Consider the following 21,735-nt stretch of genomic DNA (forward strand, 5'->3'; position numbering starts at 1 on the left):
GACTGGAGAACTTGGCTCGGCGGAGACTGGAGAACTTGGCTCGGCGGAGACTGGAGAACTTGGCTAGGCGGAGACTGGAGAACTTGGCTCGGCGGAGACTGGAGAACTTGGCTCGGCGGAGACTGGGGTTGAGGGCTATTTCATCCCCTCAAATACAATTAAAATCCCCACAGGCACTGGAGCTGGCTCTGTGGGGACTGGAGCTGGCTCTGGAGATACTGGAGCGGGCTCTGGAGATACTGGAGCGGGCTCTGGAGATACTGGAGCGGGCTCTGGAGATACTGGAGCAGGCTCTGGAGATACTGGAGCGGGCTGTTTCCTCCTCCTCCGCTTTCGGGACCCAGTTGAGGAGTGTGGGTTCCGTGTGGGGCAGGCAGGGAGTTCGCTGGAGGGGCATGCGGAGGAAGACGGAGGTTGACTGACTGGCCCGGCCAACCGTGTTTCTGGATGGACCAAAGACAGACACCCATCCTGAACCCAATCAACGATAAATTTGGAATCATTTAACCACAAAATGGAATTTATGGTTTCGCTTAAGGAGAAACGATAATCGGGTTCACCAAAATGGATGGTGTCATCGTCTAGTCCATCCAGAAACAGGGAGATTAAACATGCTTCAGGCCAGTCAGACAAAACAGCAAGCTCAACGAACTCCTCCACATACCTCTCCAGCGAACGACCGACCTGCAGAAGCCCGATGATGCGATCGCCAGCAGACAAGGGAGTGGGAGGCATTGGAGGAGCAGGAGCCAGGGAGCCGGGGAAAGTCTCCATCCCTTTTTTGTGGAAATCCAACGGTATTGGTCCGTTCTTCTGTTACGGTACTGGTGTAGAGATGAGGCAGATGCAGATTTCCACAATCATAAACACTCTTTAATCAACAACGGCAGGGAATCACCAAACATACACATAACACAACAGAGAACGGACAAGGAGTGCAGGGAGTGAGTGCAATATATGGGGAGTGCTGACAATAGAGTCCAGGTGCAGGTGATGAGTGCTGATGAGGAGCAGATGAGGGAAGTGAGTGCAGGTGTGGAGAACAGGAGGATGATGGGAAATGGAGTCCAGGGGAACAAGGGATCCGTGACAGTACCTCCCCCTCCCGGTAGGCGCGTCCTCGCGCCGTAGATGTAACAACCGGGAGGGGGGTGGGCGCCCTGGAGACCTCAGGCCGGAGCAGGGGGAGGAGTGGACTGGAGTGGAGGTCTCCAGGGCAGGTTCAAAAGCCATGGCGGGTCAGGAGCCGTGGGCAGCCATGGCGGGTCAGGGGCCGTGGGCAGCCATGGCGGGTCAGGTCACAAATATATTGATGATTTTGTTAATTTTTTTAATTTAAGCTTTAAATGCAGCTGCTCAATGACTTCAAGGAATTTATGACGAAATAGCACATTGTGGAAAATATAAAATAATAATGGCAAAATTCTAGTTGTGAATTAGTAAAGTTGTAGGCCTACACTGTAAAAACAAAATTAAATAATTAATTTGGTTCAGATAACATAATATATTGAGTTTCTGTTGATTAAACTGATTGCCTTCATTATATTCACTCAAAATTTTAACTTGAATGAACTCAAATTTTTAAGGCAACTTTTTTTTTTAAGCTAAACCAACAATTCTTTTTTTACAGTGTATTTGTTCTTAAGTAAAAAGTTATATGGATTTTTGTTGTTGTTGTGTTATAGTCTGGAATAATTGAATGCCAATGATCAGTCAACAAACCAAAACGTATGTTCTCCACATATAATATACAGATTTTCTCTGTAATTGATATGTGTGAGACCGTTGGGATTTGTTTTGCAGATGAGAATCTTGACAAAAAACAGCATAAATCCCACAATTAAAAGGTGCTAAAATAAAAAATAATTATTTTACATGATTGTAACAGTACATTTTATAATTAAATGAAACTCACAGGCAAAAATGTGTTTAACTGTTTGGATAGAGTACATAAAGCATTAAAAAACAAAAAATCTGCAACTACAAAAACTACAATATACCCCTGCCATGTTTGATGATGGAGACGTGTTGTAAGATGATGAGTCATCAAAGCTTATCTTTGCTCGTATCTATTTGCATGCAGACTCCTTGTCTCAGGTTCATATTGCTGCGGAATCCAGGTGTGCACTATAGCTGCAGTGGTATAGCATATGCACATGCTACTCTGAGAAAGCATCTCTGGGTGTCATGTGGTAATTTTACTGTTTTTATCAAAGTAATGTACCTGCTCTCAAAACAATTAACACAGTGATCTAAACACACATTTACCTTAGCCAAAGAGTTCATCTTTACTGCAAAATAAAGCACTGCATTTTTTTTTCTTCTAGAAATGCATTTATTAAAAGTAAATACTAACATCAAAACTACAGGTGTATTGTCTATTGATTTTATAACATTTTCAGCTGTAGATGTACAAATACATTAACAAAAATACAGGTTTATTGTATTTGTTTTTCCAACAGGTTTTGTTATACACTGTAAAAAATGACCGTGATTTTAACAGTAAAAGACTGTAAAAATGCTGCGGTGAAAAACTGTTGATTGGTTTACAGAAAGTTTCCGTACTATATACGGTGAATAACTGTAATAGATCTAACGGTACATTTAATGTAATTTTACGGTAAAATACCGTTAAATTCACAGTTTTTGGAAGTGAAAAATAACAATTCATTGTAAAATTTACAGTGAAAAACCGTATATTGACATTCCCACAATTCCCTGCGTGACACTTCACATTTGATATATTTTCGTTGAAATAACTCTGTTTCTTCTTAGTTTTTCTCATTTTTTTCTAATCAATTTTGTACATTAGGGTTTTATGTTACATCTAATGTTGTTAAATTAATGTTTATTGCATTTTTAAAATTTCATGCATGTTACCATGATGGTGTTTAGTGTGTGTGTGAATGACACTGTGTGCTCCTTCTATATATTAGTATTGTCCTCCTCAGCTTGTGGAAAAGCTGCTTGGGATGAACTTTGATTCATCATGTGACTCTCATCACCACTGTGTTTGGTGACTGTCAGTGTATTATAAAGGTACAAAACAGATATTAGTACTTCATTAGGTTAGTAAATTAACATTATATCAGTTAATGAAATACGTTATTTTACCGTAAATTTAACAGATTTAAAATGTAAAATTCACATGTAACTCCGTAAGTATGTTTACGGTTTGATGTCATTTTTACAGTATTGTTCTGGTAACCACAGCTGCCGGTATTTTTCCGTAGAAACAACGGGATTTTTTTTACAGTGTATGGGCCATTGAGCAAATAAAGCTTAAAAAAAAGGTATTTAAAAAAAAAAAAAACTGATGTAATGCATATTTTCGAGTCATGAGCAATGTTTAAACAAGTTGTTACATATTATTTCAAAGTTTAAAAAAAAAAAAAAACTATTATTTTTTGTCAGGTGGTACAAACAAATATTTGTGAATACAGTATATATCTATCCATACATGAAATTAGCTGTTTTTATCAGTATTTCAGAGGTATCTATAACCCTTTTTTACTCTGCCACAATGATCTGTTGGGGTCCTCTGGATGTTGCATTACAGTATCAGGCTTAAGGTTATTACCTTGTCATTTGATAATAAAATATTTGCAGTTGTGCCACCCTGACATTTGAGAATATACAAATTGCTGAGCAAAAGTTTTTCAATTATCTTAACAACTTTAAAACTACAGATATTTATAAAATGTGTTTATGTATATTCAAACATAACATTATGCCAAAGTATTTTATCTTGAATTTCTTATAAACAAAAATAAAATTTGGTGGCTGAATCCAAAATCCCCCATACCCTCAGATAGGGCTCCCCAGGACCAGGATTCAGAACCACTGAGTGCATTTGATAATATGATAAATTCCAGTGTTTTGTTTGTTGTGTTTGGACAAATGGTACATAAATGTTAAAAAAAAAAAAAAAACTGTGATAGTTTTTTTCCTGATTTATTAAAGTTTTGGTTGGATGTATTAACTATTATGAAAACATTTGAGAATTTTGTGCATAGTATTTTGAGAAAATTATTCACATGATTTGCAATTTGTGTGAAATGAATGAAAACGTACAAACTGTTTAGGACAATTAAAGTGTTCAGATCACTGTGTTAACTGTTTTGAGAACAGTGATCCGATTTTGGAGAAATGTGTCAAATCAACTGAGAAAAACTGTAACTCAAAAATGTGTTCTTTAGAGTGTTGTGTATCATGGAAGAACACAGTTATGTGTTCACAAAGTCCTGATGAGATCTCATGCAAATATCTGCATCCCAATTTAGGACATAATAGTACATTATGAAAAATGCTATACATATGTTGTTTTTGTGTTATTGTCTGGAATAATTGAAAGCCTCTGATCAATCAACAAACCAAAATATATTTTCTCTACATATAATATATAGATTTTCTTATTTATTGATCATTGGGATTTGTTTTGCTGATGAGAATCTTGACAAACCACTTTTTCCACGTAAACTTGAAAAAGCTATTACCTTGAGAAAAAACAGCATAGATCCCACAATTAAGAAAAATATATATATATTTTATATGTTTGTAACAGTCAAGTACATTTGTGAATGATTTGGATTCTGGAATGTAGGGAGATGTTTGTATGATGTGTTTGTTGTTATAGGTGGACAGTTGGCTTACTGTAATTCCACTGAGTACTAGATGTGGGAGGCCTGCGTAGGGAAGAAAATCCAATTGACCAACTCTTGATCTGTAATAGTTTTGGTATGTGTTCCTGACAAGCCTGTGATTCGTTGACCCACTGACGGCTCTGTGATGTGGTGGAGGTCTGGTCTTAATAGGCAGTCTTCTGTTTTTTTGTGGTTTTCAAACCCCAGACAGGATGGCAAGAAACCCCAGCATTGACTCAGTTTTGGTTCGATGCTGGAAAGCGTGATTAGTTTCCCGCAATTTATCTGCTTTGTATCGCTGTGAAGGGAACTGATCCTAAATCAGTTATTTATTTGAATAAGAGCTTTTGTTCTTTGATGACTCATGGAGGAGATTATGTGGTTAAATCATTAGGAATCTGCACACTGTTAAACCTGGCTCTGTTATTTTGGTTCAGGTTACCCAAATATGCATTCAACATGGAGGTAATATTCTTTGACTTAGTCATTGTAGTCAGCATAAAAAAGCCAGCATTTGACTCCAGGGGGTTAATAAAGGCCTTCTGAAGCGAACTGATGTGTTTGTGTAAAATATCAATTAACAAATATCTTTATTTAAAATTTATAAATTAAAATAACAAGCTTCCATTCTATACTACACCATGACGTACTACGCTATGTCCTACGTTATACCGCATAGTACGTCATGCCATTGTGTTGAACGTCATGGCATTGTGTACTACATCATGGAAGTTAACGCTTTTTGGACGTACATCGCTGGAAGCTCATTATTTTACTTTATAAAGTTTTAAATAAGGATATTTGTCTTACACAAATGCATAGATTTGCTTCAGAAGGCCTTTATTAACCCCCTGAATTAATTTTTTTTTATGAGTGGATAAATTTTTTTGTCTTCAAAATCTGGGCAGCCATTTACAATCATTATAAACCTTGGAGGACTAAGGATATTTTTTAAATATATCTCCGATTTTGTTCATCTGAAAGAAGATCATATACATCTAGGATGGCTTAAGGGTGAGTAAATCATGGAATCATTTTCATTTTTGGGTGAACTATCCCTTTAAATCTGAAACTTCTCTCATCCGTATGAGACTCCTCATCAGTGCTTGTTATATTATTAGATCTTAAGAGCTCTTTGTCTCGTCTTAAAGTAAGGCACAGGTGTTTTCCAATGTTTGAATAGTCAAGCACTTCTCTCTCAAGCACTCTTTCCCTTTCACTAATAATACATGACCGCGCACACACAACCCCTGCTCTCTTCTTTGGCTGTCTTGTTTGTTCTCTCTCTCTCTCTCTCTCTCTCTCTCTCTCTCTTTCTCTCTCTCTCCAAGTAGTCTTCCTCGACCTACTCTCCTGAGTGTTGATTGTCTGATGAGTGTTAATGTGTTGGCCCCAGGCATTTGTCATGTATTTCAAAACCATCTGACTGTTGTACACTATCCGGCTATTATTAGAGACTGGCAAAAACGGCTGCTCTATGCTCCCAGTCAGCGGAAAAAAATCTATCTAACTGGTAGAGAGGAGCTGAATGATCCTCAGACCCAGACTAGAGTCTTCAGGGAGGAACACTGCTGAACAGCACAGCCATAGTGGTAATTTCATGCTCTTATGAAACAAATTTTTGTAAGAGTTGTTTTGCAAAGTAGCTCATGACATGCTCTTTGTGTGCGTTTCCAAGATTCTGGTCATTTGATGAAAGGCAATCTCAGATTCTTGGTAGCACTAATGCTTAGTTGCCCTGTGGAAATGCTGCTTCAAACACCCACAGCCCTGGTTTTGTGCTTGTACAAACTTGTTTCATAAAAAAACCTTATTTAAGCCAGAACATAATTTTAAAGTGTCCATGTTAGAAATGGGGAAATTGATCATATACGACATGACGCTCATTTGAGTTTTTTGAGAAAGTAAAAATGTGCACAGTTTCCTGTGATGGGTAGGTTTAAGGGCAGGGGTAGTGTAGGGTGAGAAAATACAGTTTGTACAGAATAAAAACCATTACACCTATAGAATGTACCCACTATTCACAAAAACAAACGTCTGTGTGTGTGTGTGTGTGTGTGCGCGCGTATGTGTGTGTCATGGAAAATAAGTCACTAGATAAATTGATGGCAAAAGCAAAATTAGTTCAGGTAGTAATATCTAAATTAAATTCTAAAGTTAAAATGTTAGATTCTAAATTCTGAAGTTTAAAATCAATATTAAACCATTATGAACATGCTATATGAAGAATACATGATTAAGAATTTGTACGTGTCATCATTAACCCTTTGGCCATAATAATAAAGTAGCACCATTTGGTTGCATGTTTAAGCTGTGAGAAATTTGAATAAGCTTCATTAATTTTCTTGATTAAGAAAACAGCAGGAAATTCCTCCTCCACACAGAAGTGCTGAGAATGCAGCTCTGATAATGTTATAGAGTATCTAAATGAAAGTGAGGAATCCACAGACATTAACCTGAAGAGGGTCATGAGTGGGCTGACTGTAGAATGCAGCCTGCTGCAGCTGTTTGACAAGCTCCCTCCCTTCTAATTTATTAGGGTGAACATTGTCATTCTTTTTATTACATGCTTTTTTATTGCAAAAATTTAGCACGCAGGGGGTCTTCTTGCCCCATGGTATGGGTCCATATTAATTTTAAATTTCAGTTTGTGCTATGACAACTAAATTGATTTCTATTTTATTCTCTTAATAACACATTAGGTATCATCATCCTGCACAAATTTTTCATATTATTCTTATGGCAGTTTGAAAAAGAAAAAAAAAGTTTTTTTGTTTGCATCCACTCAAATATGGGCCTCTGTAATACCTAATAACTAATAATAATATTGTCAGACCAACCCCTGCTCTAACCTCATGAAAGTTCCAATCTACTATGTCTGTGTGCCCAGGGATGGACAGTATTTATGATACATGTATTTCAAATACGTATTTGAGAGGGTTGATGAAAATGTCTTTGTATTTTGTATCAAAATAATGTGTTTTGTATTTTTGTAGTTTTAAAATACTGTAAAATACTCTCTAAGTCTACATGATGACATCATAAAAATGCAGCCTCTGATTGGTGCTTACTCAATAGTTTGCCCAGACTTGTTGGGATCAGAACAGATGTTAAGTTTAGGTGTTGGTTTTAGTAGCTTCGGCTAAATAGTTTACCAATTTACATGTTCTTGAAAACTATTATAACGAGCAGCAGCCCCCTATATTTATGATTAACAATCAAATGATTAATTAATTAGAAACTAGTTGCTATGGATACAGGTGCCATCAGTTGTCTTCTTATGAATGACTTGTTTGTGACTGAGTCAGTGTTGCTGATGGAAAGTAGGCCCTTCATTACCAAACACCAAGTAACGAAATTAGGATACAATTATGAGTCATTCGCAAACATTATACTGTTGGTTACATTAAAACTAACTTTCATCTGCGAGATCACAGGGATATGTGAATATTTGATCTGTTAAAGCCACAATATTTAAAGTTACTTGCTAGAGGTCGCTTATTCAGTCGCTTATCCTTGATTTTGTGGAATCATGGAAGGTGTTGTCTTCACGTCTACAGCCAGTGGAAAAGAATCAGGACGGGACTCGGTCAGAAATCATGTTCATGGATGAGATTATTAATGTTACAGAGTGATGTTGGAGCTGAACGAGACTGCTGGAGTGACTGCTAATGAGAGACGAGCGCGACACAAGCGAACATTTATTATGCCAAAGTTGCTGCTTCCGCTTTTTTTCGGTCTAGCGTATGCAGAGTAAAGCAGCGCTGTTGTCTGCTGATGAATGAATCCAAACAGTTCCTCATTTGTCTAATAAAACATATAATATGTTTTATTAGACAGATGAGGAATCTAAAGCTTTGATGTTTCCATGGTTTCTACTAAATAAAACTGGAAATTGAGGGCATTATGTCATTGATAGGCGATGCACGGACACAGCCTGTGTCTTGTTTAAAATTCCTTATTTCTCTCGATTTAATAATTCTTGAAAACATTTAGGATAATGTAAGTACACAAGTCAACAAAATATATAACATTGTACTAGAGGTTTTTAATATTTTAATCCAAAAATCCTGCTGTACATATTGTGCCTTTTAACTGGTTGCATGTCAGATTTATTGCATGACTCGGGCAGAGAAAAGCTGTTGCTATCAAACATTGTTTGTCAGTCAGTGTAATGGTGAAGGGATAGATCAAATAGGCCAATTTCACGCTCCCTTGTAAAAGTATTTTTTAGTATTTTCAAAATACATCAATACAGTAGTTTATTTTGATACATGGTGTGGCTGCTGTATTTTGTAGTTTATTTTGATACATTTAAAATTAAGGTATTTGGTATTTTATTTTAAAATACATTTTGATGTATTTTTGCCCAACCCTGTGTGTGCCTCTCTTAGTAAGTACTTTAGTACTTCCTGTCAAGTGGAAAATTAAAAGGAGTGCTTATACTTCTCCTGGAGTAATACTTATCAGGTAAAGTACAAGTATATGATTTGTTTCCTTGTACACTAATGCTTACACACACTGAATAGAGAACTATGGGCCAAGCACATGTGTTCTGTACTTTTAGAATATCAGTATTGCTGGTTTAGAATAATTTGGGAAATTTTGCTTCCCTTTTATATGATGACCAGTGTTTTCATGTGAATTTTTATGCAACCATGTTTTTAACCAATATTTTAAACATTAGGACATGATGAAGTATGCATATTTTTGTATTGGTTTTATTAAATTGTTCATTTATTTTCGAGACATTAAGCATTTACAGGAACACTTATAACAGAAGCAAGCTAGTCTAAAACATTTTATGACAAAATAAAGTATGTATGTAGAAAATAGGCCTACTGCAAGCTGTGCTTTATGCTGCTATAATTCCACACCATCAAAGAAAGTATCAGCTGCCCAAATATTTCAAACTGTACAAAAGGCAACAAAAAAACATTTTATTTTATCTCTGCACTCTCAACAGAAAGGCTTGATTTTAAATTGCCTGGTTTGGCAGTTTGTCAAGTACCAGGGGCAATATCTGAGAATTGAGGAATCTTGTGATGTCAGGTGACGTCAATGAGTCTTCAATTCAATTTCACATGCTTTTACAGAGTTTAGTCAGAACAGCCATTCATAGATCTTTACTCTGGAACATTAGATAGATCGAATATTGATACTAAAATTAGTACAATACTACTGCTTTATTAGCATATAGGATATTTCATTATTGTATAAAAAGCCAAAACCAATTGTATATGGATAATATTATTCAGAAACGAACAGCCTCCTCATGAGTTTCACTGCTGTTTGATAAGAGACTTCGCCTCAGGCTTCATGTCATGTGCATGCTCTCTTTAAGACAGAAGATGTTTGTATGTTTGTTAAACCTACCCAAAACAGAAAACTTTCTGCATTTTACAAGGATCACACACACACATACATTCACACAAAAAGAGAGAGAGAGAGAGAGACTGTGAGAATGTTAGCTACACTCTTAGAAGAGGTCGAACCTTTGGAGTTCAATAAAGAACTTTACAGTGCAAATATGAACTTCTAACTATCAAAAAGGTTCAAAGTTGAACTTACAGGTAAACTGGTTATTTGGAAGTTCTTTTTAGAACCTTTGTTGTGGTAACAGGGTTCATATTAGAACCTGTGTATAGTTAAGGTTCGTTTATGAACCTTTTCTAATATGATTGGAGTGTACAGTCGATACAGTGTTTCATCTGTACCCCCCGACCTCCCCGCACATTTCTATAAATTGCATCATAACATTGAAAGACACCATGTTTTTTGTCCATTTTTAAAGCATAAACTAAGAAGACCAAGAATAAAAATTCAGTTTTACATTCATAAATGGACAAGAAGCTGTTCAATGTTAAATGGAGAGGTGACGTGAAATTCTTAGCCCTAAAAATAGACTATGTTCAATATCTTTCGCTTAGACAACCGAAAAAATATTCCCCAATTGAAAAGGACACTATGCAGTTTTAGAGCAAAAATCATGAGTAAAGTGTGATGCACAGGCAATTTATTTTACGTGTTTCATCTCTCCTTCTGTTCCAACTTTATCTACTTTGTTATTAGCTCATGTTTTAGAAAACATTTCATAATTGTATTGTGTAAGGTTTCATCAGGAAGATTATTTTTTTCTTTATTTAGTTTATTATTATCATTACTACTACTACTACTACTACTACTATTGCTTTTACTACAGCTGTTGTTAATCATTGTGCTGAGATTGCTTGTGCCTAAATGTTTTTACAAAATAAGAATACTGACAAATAACTAGCAATTCAAAAGTACATTATTTTCACTAAAAGTAAACGAGATTATTAATATTGTTTCGTTTTTAAGCATGAATAAGCAAATCCTTCAAAATGCTTTAAATGTTTTCATCTGGGCTTTGGTACGCAACGCAATGCACTGAATCTCCACAAGTCTCTCTCGCGCAATGATGTCAGTGGTCACGTGGAAAAAACCGTTACAAATGTTGAAGCGGCAGCAGCGGGCCCGAGTGGGACTGAGCGGAACGACACAAAAATCTGAGGTAAGACAACATAACGTCTCAAATAAACTATTAACTTTTTGAAAAGCTATGAAACACCTATTTAATGTCATAAACTTTAAGGTGTGTGATAATGAATAAATGACGACGGGCCTAAGCAGACACGTCGTGTTAATTCGGCCACAATATTGTCAATTTAACGGCCTGGAGAAATAATTCCGGGTGTACCACTTACTACACCTTTCCCACATGTACTATTTCAAGATATTTCCCGTTTTTTATCCTTACTGTGTGTGCGCGTGTGTTTGCTCGCGCGCTCGAGAGAGAGAGAGAGAGAGAGAGAGAATTTAGTAAAAATGAAAAGTTTATTTTTATTCATATTTTATAACGCATTGTTTTCTAAATTGCAATATTTCTCTGCATATAGAGGCAAGAATAAGCTCAGAGCTGATTCACTGGAAAATCCATGTGGCTGACTGGTTGATGGCAACAGTTTCCAGGTGATCATCCCTACATTTCAAGGTTTATCTCACAAAAATGCACACTCTGTTTAACTTCCCCATTGCAGCAAAACAGACATTTTCACAATTAAGAAGATATGACATTCTCCTATTGAATCCTGTTGTTTTAACAGACAATGGAATTGATGCGGACACTTGAATGAACCTAACTGAAAACTATGATACCTAAAATATTCCCTAAATTGAAGGATCAAGTTAAATTCATAAGATTAGAAGAAAACCTAAAGACTGAGATGCCTACCAAGACCACAAACACCATTCATGTGTAAGTTTATTACATCTACTCTTAAAGTTTTAAAAAAGTATGTGGACACCTCTATTAATTATTATTTACATTTTTTAAATACTTAATAGGTTGTACTGAAGAATTCAGTGACTAGCATTTTCTCACATGTATGTATTTAGTTGACACTGTTATCCAAAACAACTTACATTGCTTTAAACTTATATTGCATTCCCGTTTTGGAATGGGATGCCCATCAACTTGTATAGGTGTGATGGTTAGGTTTCCACATACTTTTAGCTAAACTATATTGCTATCATTACAAATTACTGAGCTGTTAGTAGTACCATTATAACATGCACCTCTCTGCAGTTTTTTGTTTTTTTGTAGGACTTGATTTGGTATTTCACATGGATCAATCTCAACACAACGTATTGCTCAAACAGGGTGACCAGAAATTTATCAGCTACCCCACTAGCAATACAAAAAAAACTTAAGGAGAGTGGAGATTTTTTTTCTTTATAAAATGTATTTATTACTTTTTTTTATCACAAAGCAAATGGAGTTAAAAAATAATCTGTTTGATCAGATGTGCACATAATTCCAACAGTGAAGTACAGGTAAGTGCATAATTTTAAAGAAAGATGGAGGTTAAAATTGCCTTTCTTTAATTTCAGGTAAAGCAAGCAAACAATACAACAAGGTTAGTTTAGCCCTGGTGACAAGTGACAAGACTGGAAGAGTGTATGTAAGAACGTGTCAAAGAGCCCTGCAGTTTCATAAAACCTTTTATAGTATTTTACATAATATTATTTTTAAAGGAGTCATGGTGTCACGGACAGAAGGAGACAACAGAGGTAATACAGTTCACAAAGGTTTATTATTGCAGGTGGCAGAGATGGGGAGAATAAACAGGTTAGTAGATTGAATGATGACAGGTTGAATGAACTTAGCTGGATGATAACAGTCTCTTTGTATTTGTAGATGATGGTGAGCGGATTGGTCTGGACTGAAGACAAAGGATGATGAAAGTGAGGGATCTCAATTATGAGACGAACAGGTAAGGAACCAGGTAAGCGACACATAGCATGAGATGCTTAAAAACTAATTCAAGAAAGATCACATTTGACTGGTATTGAAAGACTAAATTAAATTCGTAGCAGGTTTAGCAAAGTAAGGAAATGGGGTATTTTACCAAGGGTCCAAGGACTTGTGACACTAAAAATTTGGCAAGTATTGTAGATGTAAGTATGCCAAATGAAATAACACCTTTTCACTTACATGGCTAATATATATAAACTGAAGGGCTCTTTGACATGTTCTTACATACACTCTTCCAGTCTTGTCTCTTATCTGTGCCCGGTTGCATAAAGCACCTTAAAGGGTTAGTTCACCCAAAAATGAAAATAATGTCATTTATTACTCACCCTCATGCCGTTCTACACCTGTAACACCTTCATTAATCTTCGAAATGCAAATTAAGATATTTTAGTTGAAATCCGATGGCTCAGTGAGGCCTTCATAGCCAGCAATGACATTTCCTCTCTCAAGATCCATTAATGTACTAAAAACACATTTAAATCAGTTCATGTGAGTACAGTGGTTCAATATTAATATTATAAAGCCATGAGAATATTTTTGGTGTGCCAAAAAAACTAAATAACAACTTATTTAGTGATGGCCGAATTCAAAATACTGCTGCAGGAAGCTGGTGTAGTATTTTTGGCACAGAAATACAGTACTCCGTCATTCGTCCAACTCGTATTTTGAAACTTTGGCCATGTTTAGCATGAGAATCCAACCCTTTAACAGTGTAAATAAGTCAGAATATAGCATTATACCCCCTTTAAGCTTCAGAACGTTATGAATCAGCGTGTCGAATCATGATTCGGATTGCGCGTCAAACCACCAAACTGCTGAAATCATGTGACTTTGGCGCTCCGAACCGCTGATTCGACACACTCATCATCACTATTTAAGTCCTTATTTTTGTTTTTCTGGAACACCAAAAATACTCTCTTTATGCAACCGGGCACTGGTATTTTGTAACAATGGCTGAACACACCTTGTTTAATTGTTCGCTTGTTGGAGACCTGGAAATATAGAGAACTGTTTTTACTCTCCACCATTCTCTAAAATTACACACTTGCGTAATAATATATTTCTTTTGTTTTTTTAGATGGACAATCTGTCTGACCAAGATGTGTATCAAAAGAGGTCAAGGGCAGTTGGGGTAAGTGTCCCAGACAGAATCAACTTAAGTTTTTTAAGAATAGCAGACATATTTTTGTGGGTAGATTTATTCAGGAGAAGATGATTACAGCGTTGGGATCCACTTGGATAAAATGAAAACCAAATGCTTGATGATCACCAAATCCTTTTAGAGGACTAAATGACACGGACAAAGAGTGAGGGGACAGACTATATGAAACATCACTCCACAAAGGAAATATTATCATGATATCCAGCCCTTAATGTCACCTCAGTTGTGAGTAAAATTGTGTTTCAAATTGTGACTTAAAAGCAAATAATAATGGAAATTATGTATCATTTAATACGTTTATATTGAATACATACATGTTATATTGAATATAACATTATTCTCTTCTTGTTTAGGAACCACGTACACCCAACCCTGTGCTGTATATACTGTAAATGGATGTGCCTTGTGTAACAGGTATACAAAGTATACTAGTAAATATTGTTATAATTCACACAAAATTGTTCATATACGTTTTATGATACCTGATCTAAAGGTGCGCTTCTCCTTTAAGTGATGCGAGGTCACAGTATGACCTAATTTCCTGTCCTGTCTCCTCCTCTTCCCTTTTGAAATGTGATTCGATGGAAGAGGTAGGTTTCTTTTGTCATCCTGTTAATTTTATTTAATCCTAATGTTAATTATATCTTTTATATCTTTATTTCAACCCAAACTTATGTGTAAAGTACTGTTTTATCTATCCTTGGGATTATTTTTGATATTTTACATTCTTTGAGGTATATTTCTGTCTTTTATGTGAAACAAGCACATGGTAATGGAGGCGCACCATATTTGTTTTATAGTGTTATAAGGGCCACTGGATCTGAGGCTGCTTATTTGTCTCTGTTAAACAGGTATGTTTTCTATATTATTTTCCTTATGTTCATGTTTTCTTCCGCCCTTTTGAAATGTGATTCGATGGAAGAGAGTCATATAAGGGCCACTCAATCTGAGGCTGCTTATTTTTCTCTTTTACTCAGTAAAAAGATCCAGTGAATCGACTGCTTGCTGTCCCGTGTCTGTCTCTTCATTCAACACAACGTAACACAACGCAGACCAAGTTTTAATACCCGGTGTCGCTGGCCGCACATCACGCTGGGCATAAGCGAGCCACACGGGTTACACTTGGATGCGGTCTGTTTTAGAAATAATGATGCAAGGGGAGAAAGTCTGTGAAGTAGACGATATGACCAGGTCATATGACCATGTTATTCTAATGACAATGTACTTAATCTTCAACCTTGAATATGCTTCAAAGCCGAGAAACACTCTTAACATTATTTGAAAAATAAAAATGTCCTGTTTAAACATTATCTTAAAAATTATATATAAATTAAAAATTAAATTATTAAAAATAATATAAAAATGATAGATATTCAGCTACATTCTGTTAAAGGTTGATGGAAATGTATAGATTAATGAATGAATTTATTTATTTGATTGTTTATTTATTTATTTATTTGAATGATAACAAACAATTTTCCTTTTTTCTCTGTCCATTGGTGCCTGTGCTCACATTTTATATTTATGTATTAAACATTTTATAGACAATCATTGTGTTCTGTATTCAATGTTTTGAAATGGGATTAAGATATAGTTATACAAGTTATATATAAGACATATAGTTAATGTATATTTTATATTATATTTTAATAATTATTATTAATATATGTTATTGCTATCTAAAAGGAAAAGGTTCAAAATGGAACCTTAATGGGCTTTAATGCACCTTTAAGTGAAGGTTCCAATTAGAACCTTTTTAAAAAGGTTCAAAAATGAACCTTTAAGGTTCCCCCACAGTTGCAATCGCCAGGAACCTCAAAAGGTTCATTTTTGAACCTTTTCTTCTTAGAGTGTAGTTGAAAGCAACACTAGCAACTGAATAAAAAAAATTAGAATACTATGCAGCTGCCATCAAACAAGAAAATGTTAAAGATGTAAAAATAACTTTTGACTAATAGCTTTAGTGTAACAGTACACCAATGACATTGTAACTACGATTGTGACAATAGTTTAACGCATAAGTTCATAGTATACTTTTCAAATGTATACTAGCTTATTCATTATCGGAAGATTCCACGTTTTTTCTTTTCTTTTTTCTTATAAGTTACTCCTTTGGGTGTCATAGTCTTTGTACACATAAGGGTGTGCCGGAGGAGAGAGGGGGAGAGGCATTGCATGTATTTTTGTAAAATTCTTTTAAATTAATGTCTCTCTCTTGTGTGTGTGTGTGTGTGTGTGTGTGTGTGTGTGTGTGTGTGTGTGTGTGTGTGTGTGTGTGTGTGTGACTGGTCTAAATGAGTGGGTGAAAGGGTTATGGGTCAAGGATTCTTAGCTTTCAGGAAACCTTCCACTCACCTCCTAGGAACCATCAATCCTCTCCCACGCCAATCTCAAAAAATCTTTATCTTAACTGTAAATTTAAAACAAAGCCTACCAGGCCAACTAAAGACCTGCATATTCAAATAGCAAAATTCCGTTTTGTTTTGCATGAAAATTAATGTTTTCATGACAGTTTGTATTGCAACTAGCCTTGTTTGGCTAGTTCATTTACATCAGTACTACTGACTTTTTGTATGTTCACTGCATGGGCCTGCCATGATAAACTCACTCTTTGCTTCTCAAGTTGGTGACTCTGGCACAGAACACTCACACTTTAGATGGGGCCCCATCTGTTCTGCACACAGACAGCATACACTGTAAACGATTTCTGTTGTTTTCACAGTATTATTGCTGTATTATCAGAGAAAGCTTACTGTAGAAACAGTTTACAGTAAGTTGCTGTCAATTTTATAACTTTTGCAGTATTATTGCTGTATTTCCAGCTTTGTCTTACTGTAGAAACTATTTACAGGACAGTTGCTGTCAATTTATGCTATTCTTTGAAAAAAACAATAGAGTGGGAAAATAATTACAGTAATCCTTATATTACTGTTAAATTGATGACAGTAATAATCCAACAGACAAGGAATTTTATTTATTAATTATATATTTATTTATAAGGAATTTTATAATACATCGTTTCATAAGGTAACCCATATATTAAGGCATTTAGCATATAGTTAAAAAAAGTTTAATGTTTTATGTGGGTGTTTTTTAATTGCGTATCTTTATGGTTGCCAGATTTTGACACAAAACCAACTAATCTCATAAGTTATAGCCAACAATTTTGTGGGTGGGAGGTAGTTGTAGAGATGTAGATGTCAATAATATAGGCTAGGTAAATAGATAAAATCAATTCCCATGATATTCTTTTATTATTATTATTATTAATATATTAATATATTATATATTTTGCTTTCTATTAAACACACTAATTAAGAGCGGAATCGCAAGGGATATACCTGGCAACCAATCATCTAAACCGTCAGCCCGCGCTCATTTTCCAGTTCATTTGCTGAGCCTTTGAGGATGAGCAAGACCAACAAGAACCAGTCAGGTGAGATATACAATTTTATTCAATATCTTAAAGATGTGTATTTCTAAAAGTTTCACCCAAAATGGGAAGATATTCGTTTTAACGTTACCACTAACGTTAACGTTAAATAATCGGTGGTTTGATAGTAGTTTTGTAACACAAACATTCTAACTTTAACGTTAGCCAAATACTAATTATCACAAGGTTTGCTGTTAATGTTAGTTAATAATTTCAAGTTCAGAACAAAGTAATCGAAATGTTCTTGTTTCTGAACATTTGTGTGTAACTTACACCGTGTGTGTGTGTCCTGTCGCGATCGAGGCCTTACGCGCCTAAGCCTAAAGCTATGTTCGAAATCGACCTGTTGCACTAATGTTATGCATGACTTTCGGTTAATAAAGAGGTAAGTCATTTTCAGCTATTGAAGAACGCAGTAAAATTCATAAAATGAGAGCGGTTTTAGCTTTGTAACGGATCGAGGAGATCAGGATGTCTATGCAGTGTTGAATTTGTTTTTCATTTCTTTTAGCGTGTATGTTGTTCGACATTGCAGCGTGCTGATGAGTATCTCTCTCTCGGTTAATAAAGAGGTAAGTCATTTTCAGCTATTGAAGAACGCTGTAAAATTCATAAAATGTGAGCGGTTTTAGCTTTGTAATGGATTGAGGAGATCAGGATCATTCAGAAAGGGGATGCATTGTGAAACGAATATCTCTGTGTAGGTCTATGCAGTGTTGAATATGTTTTTCATTTCTTTCAGCGTGTATGTTGTTCGACATTGCAGCGTGCTGATGAGTATCGCTCTTCGGTTAATAAAGAGGTAAGTCATTTTCAAGTCTGTTTATCACATTGATGTCTGTCAAGCTGTAGTGCAACTCAATTTTTGTGTTTTGTTCTCTATAGGCAGCAAAAACCTGGGATCTGCATTGGCCCTGTCAAGTCTGGAGAGTGTTTTTACCGTTTAATGAATTAAATTGTAATAAAAGTTTTTAAATGGACTTCTGAGTGTTGTCATAATTTATGTGACATCTAATAATCAGTAATATAACTGTGAAATTTTTTTTTGCATACAAGCCTTTATATTTAATTATTTTTTAAGCATGTAACAGATTGTAGTTAGTTATATGTTGTGTATATATGCATATATGTGAATATAAAAACTACCGTAATCAATTATACTGCATAATAACTTTACTGTATTTTAAAATACAGTGCAAAAACATGAACTGTAATTAATTTTACAGTATAAATATACTGTAAGTTATTATACAGTATGTTGTGAACTACTGTAGTCAGATTTACAGTAATATTACCGTGGAATAAAATACTGAAGCTTGCTGGCTATTTGTTGCCAGTAAGTTACTGTTGATTTTACGTAAAATTTTTTACAGTGTATCAAAACATAACAGTTACAGAACACAAATAATACAAAGTCACTCAGGTCCCTCCAGAAATGCCATTTGTTCTTCAATGTTCACATTTTACATAAATGTTATAATAGGAATTTTATCTGTTTGTGTAATAAGATGTTACGAGTTTCATATAAAAGTACCTATGTAGAAAGATGTTCTGTATGTTTATATTATTATGCTGTACAGTTGTGTTAGTTATCATTCAACTTGAGTAAGGTCTATTAACACTCTTTGGTTTGCAATATGTCTAATAATGGAATATTATTTTTGATTTTTTGACATAAAACACCAGACATTTTAGAGCACAATTTTGTGGTAAATGTTGGGAAATTAGGTGAATAGTTTTTGTATAAATGCCTCCCCCTAACTGAATGATGTTTTATTAACAAAATTCGGGAGGAGCAAGTTCAGATGATTAACCTAATTAGCACAGGTGGAGGGCATTCAGTTAATCAACTCAACCAATGTCAAAAGGTATAAATTCAGCAGACTGACTTCTGTTCATCTGAGAGTTTATCAGCATCCCTCCTCCACCCCATCGCTTCACTTATAGTTCTATCTACTTTTACCACACCGAGGGGAGTACTCTGGGTTCGGGCCAAAATTCCGAGCTCGGAGCCCTCTCCCCGGACAGCACGCCAAATACGCATAACTTTACTCTATTTAATTATATGGATATGTGAACTCATGAAATTCATATTTCATTCAAGAATTCACAAAATACAATTAAACCAAAATTAAGTAATGTTCTTTTATTAATATCAATATCAATGTTTTCACAAAAGCCTGCCATCTTCACTGTTGAGCCAGTATTGCTCTTCAGCGTGCTTTTTTTGGTAAACATAAAACATAAATAAAAAAAACATAATTGTGAGACTTATGCAGAGATGCAGTTATCATGTATTATCATAAACACTTCCACATACATAAATAATTAAATAAATGCAGTAATAAAATTTATGAGGAAATACATTATATTATTCAATTTTCGGTAAACAATGTTAGATAAAGTTGATCTGTGAACATTTTTGCTCAACAAAAATGCGTTTTAAAACCCAGATGTAGAAGAAATGTGCTTAATAGCACAGTTTGAGGAGTGTTTCGGCATGTTTATTCCCAATGTGATGCAATCCCCCCCATGAGAAAAAAAAAAAAAACAGGAATGAAAAGTTATGTTACACAATATACTACACAGTATACACAGAAACACAAAGGGTTAATATATGGATACTTAGTCATTTGTATTATATTATGTTCATTTATACTGTGGATTCTGTGGATTCAGTTGTCCATTAGGAACATTAATTTTAGCAGCCTCTCCACAGTACAACTGCAAGCTTCCTGATGAAACCTCTGCATCTATCAAGTAATTCATTCATATATCAGCGATATTAAACATAAGTGAATTGCTCTCCTGTGGAATAAGCTTTTCAGGATACAGGTTAATCCTGATTTCATCATGCAAAAAGCCATGGCAATTAACTATGAATCACTGTGTGTAAACAACCAAAAACCTACTACCAGTCTCTCTGTATCAAAAGCTCAAGAAGGACAAGAACAGAACTTGACTTTGCCATTAACAACATACAATGGATAATTAGAATCTATTAAAAAAAAAAAACAGAATAGATGTTGGAGGACAATATTTGAGCTCTCATTTTGAGATTTTTATGCATATATCCCATACAATAACACTCATGCTGACCATAAATCATAAATATATAATCATGCCAATTCAAAAAGTTGTATTTGCCAAGAGCCAACCCTGGGATTTCAGTTAGCTGTTTATTTAACCTTCCCTCCTCCTTTCCATTCAGTCATACTGAGAAACGCTAATGCACAAGACTTGTTTTAATAGAAGTGCACATCCATATTAGTTCAAAATGTCCATAATTGTTTCATGCTGAGTTTACTGTTGGAGAGGATAAACACCAATGACACTAAATCATGTTTAGAATGAAAGAAAATGCACATATTATTTATATTAATAATACCTTCCCACCCTTTACAAGGATACAACAAGCATTGACATCTTATTTGCTCTGGAGGGTGTTCAACAATGCGTTTCCCAACTTTTATATTGGAAGGTGGCTGCAGAAATCAGGTCGGGTAAGTTTAGCCTGGAGGGGACCGGGGAGTGTTGGGGGTGGGGGTGGTTGCTGCTGCCTTTCTACATTTTGTTTGCACATTGCCTCGTATGTGGACCAGCTTTTTTTTTTTTGTATCCCACACCCACATTACTGCAGAACCCAAGGAGATATTTGGAGTTGACACTTGTTAATAGGGTGTGTCCTCCTCCTATTCCAGTGGTGACTCATCAAACTCCCTCAGATTCACCTGTACACTGAAAGTGTGCTGTTAACTTTACAAACGTGAGAACCGAAACACAGTTTTAATTAGGTGACTACACAGATGAATATATATACACAACCTTTCAAAAGTTTGGAATCATTACGATTTTTTTATGTTTTTGAAGTCTCTTCTGCTCACCAAGGCTACATTTATTTGATCAAAAATACAGTAAAACAGTAACATTATTAAATTTAAAATACACTGCCTGGCCAAAAAAAAAAAAAAAAAAAGTCGCTGTTTGGATTTTAATATAGGCAAATACAAATAAGGATCATTATTACAGTGATTATTATGTTTCTAGCATGTTATATGTTTGGCAACGGTTCTTTTAACCCTTAAAGATAGTATGTAGCTAAGACGTATCATGGCCATATTCCAGGATGACATTATCAAGATTCACCAGGGTTAAAATT

General features: G+C 35.3%; 1 long non-coding RNA gene across 8 annotated transcripts; it reads left to right on the forward strand.

Annotated features, from left to right (window-relative positions):
* The first annotated feature begins 10,611 nt into the window (after nt 1–10,611).
* LOC137010907 (uncharacterized) lies at nt 10,612–15,919 on the forward strand. 8 transcript variants are annotated; one of them, XR_010893424.1, is made up of 9 exons: nt 10,618–11,178; nt 11,564–11,636; nt 11,771–12,952; nt 14,060–14,113; nt 14,204–14,368; nt 14,497–14,557; nt 14,655–14,733; nt 14,944–14,994; nt 15,121–15,912. It is a non-coding gene; the product is annotated as an uncharacterized lncRNA (long non-coding RNA). The 8 variants fall into 8 exon arrangements; XR_010893422.1 differs by having other exon boundaries at nt 10,619–11,178; nt 11,771–12,940; nt 15,121–15,911; XR_010893423.1 differs by having other exon boundaries at nt 10,619–11,178; nt 11,771–12,940; nt 14,265–14,368; nt 15,121–15,910.
* Nucleotides 15,920–21,735: the final 5,816 nt, after the last annotated feature.

The sequence above is a fragment of the Chanodichthys erythropterus genome, chromosome 21 (assembly GCF_024489055.1).
Source record: "Chanodichthys erythropterus isolate Z2021 chromosome 21, ASM2448905v1, whole genome shotgun sequence".
NCBI classification, from domain to species: Eukaryota; Metazoa; Chordata; class Actinopteri; order Cypriniformes; family Xenocyprididae; genus Chanodichthys; species Chanodichthys erythropterus.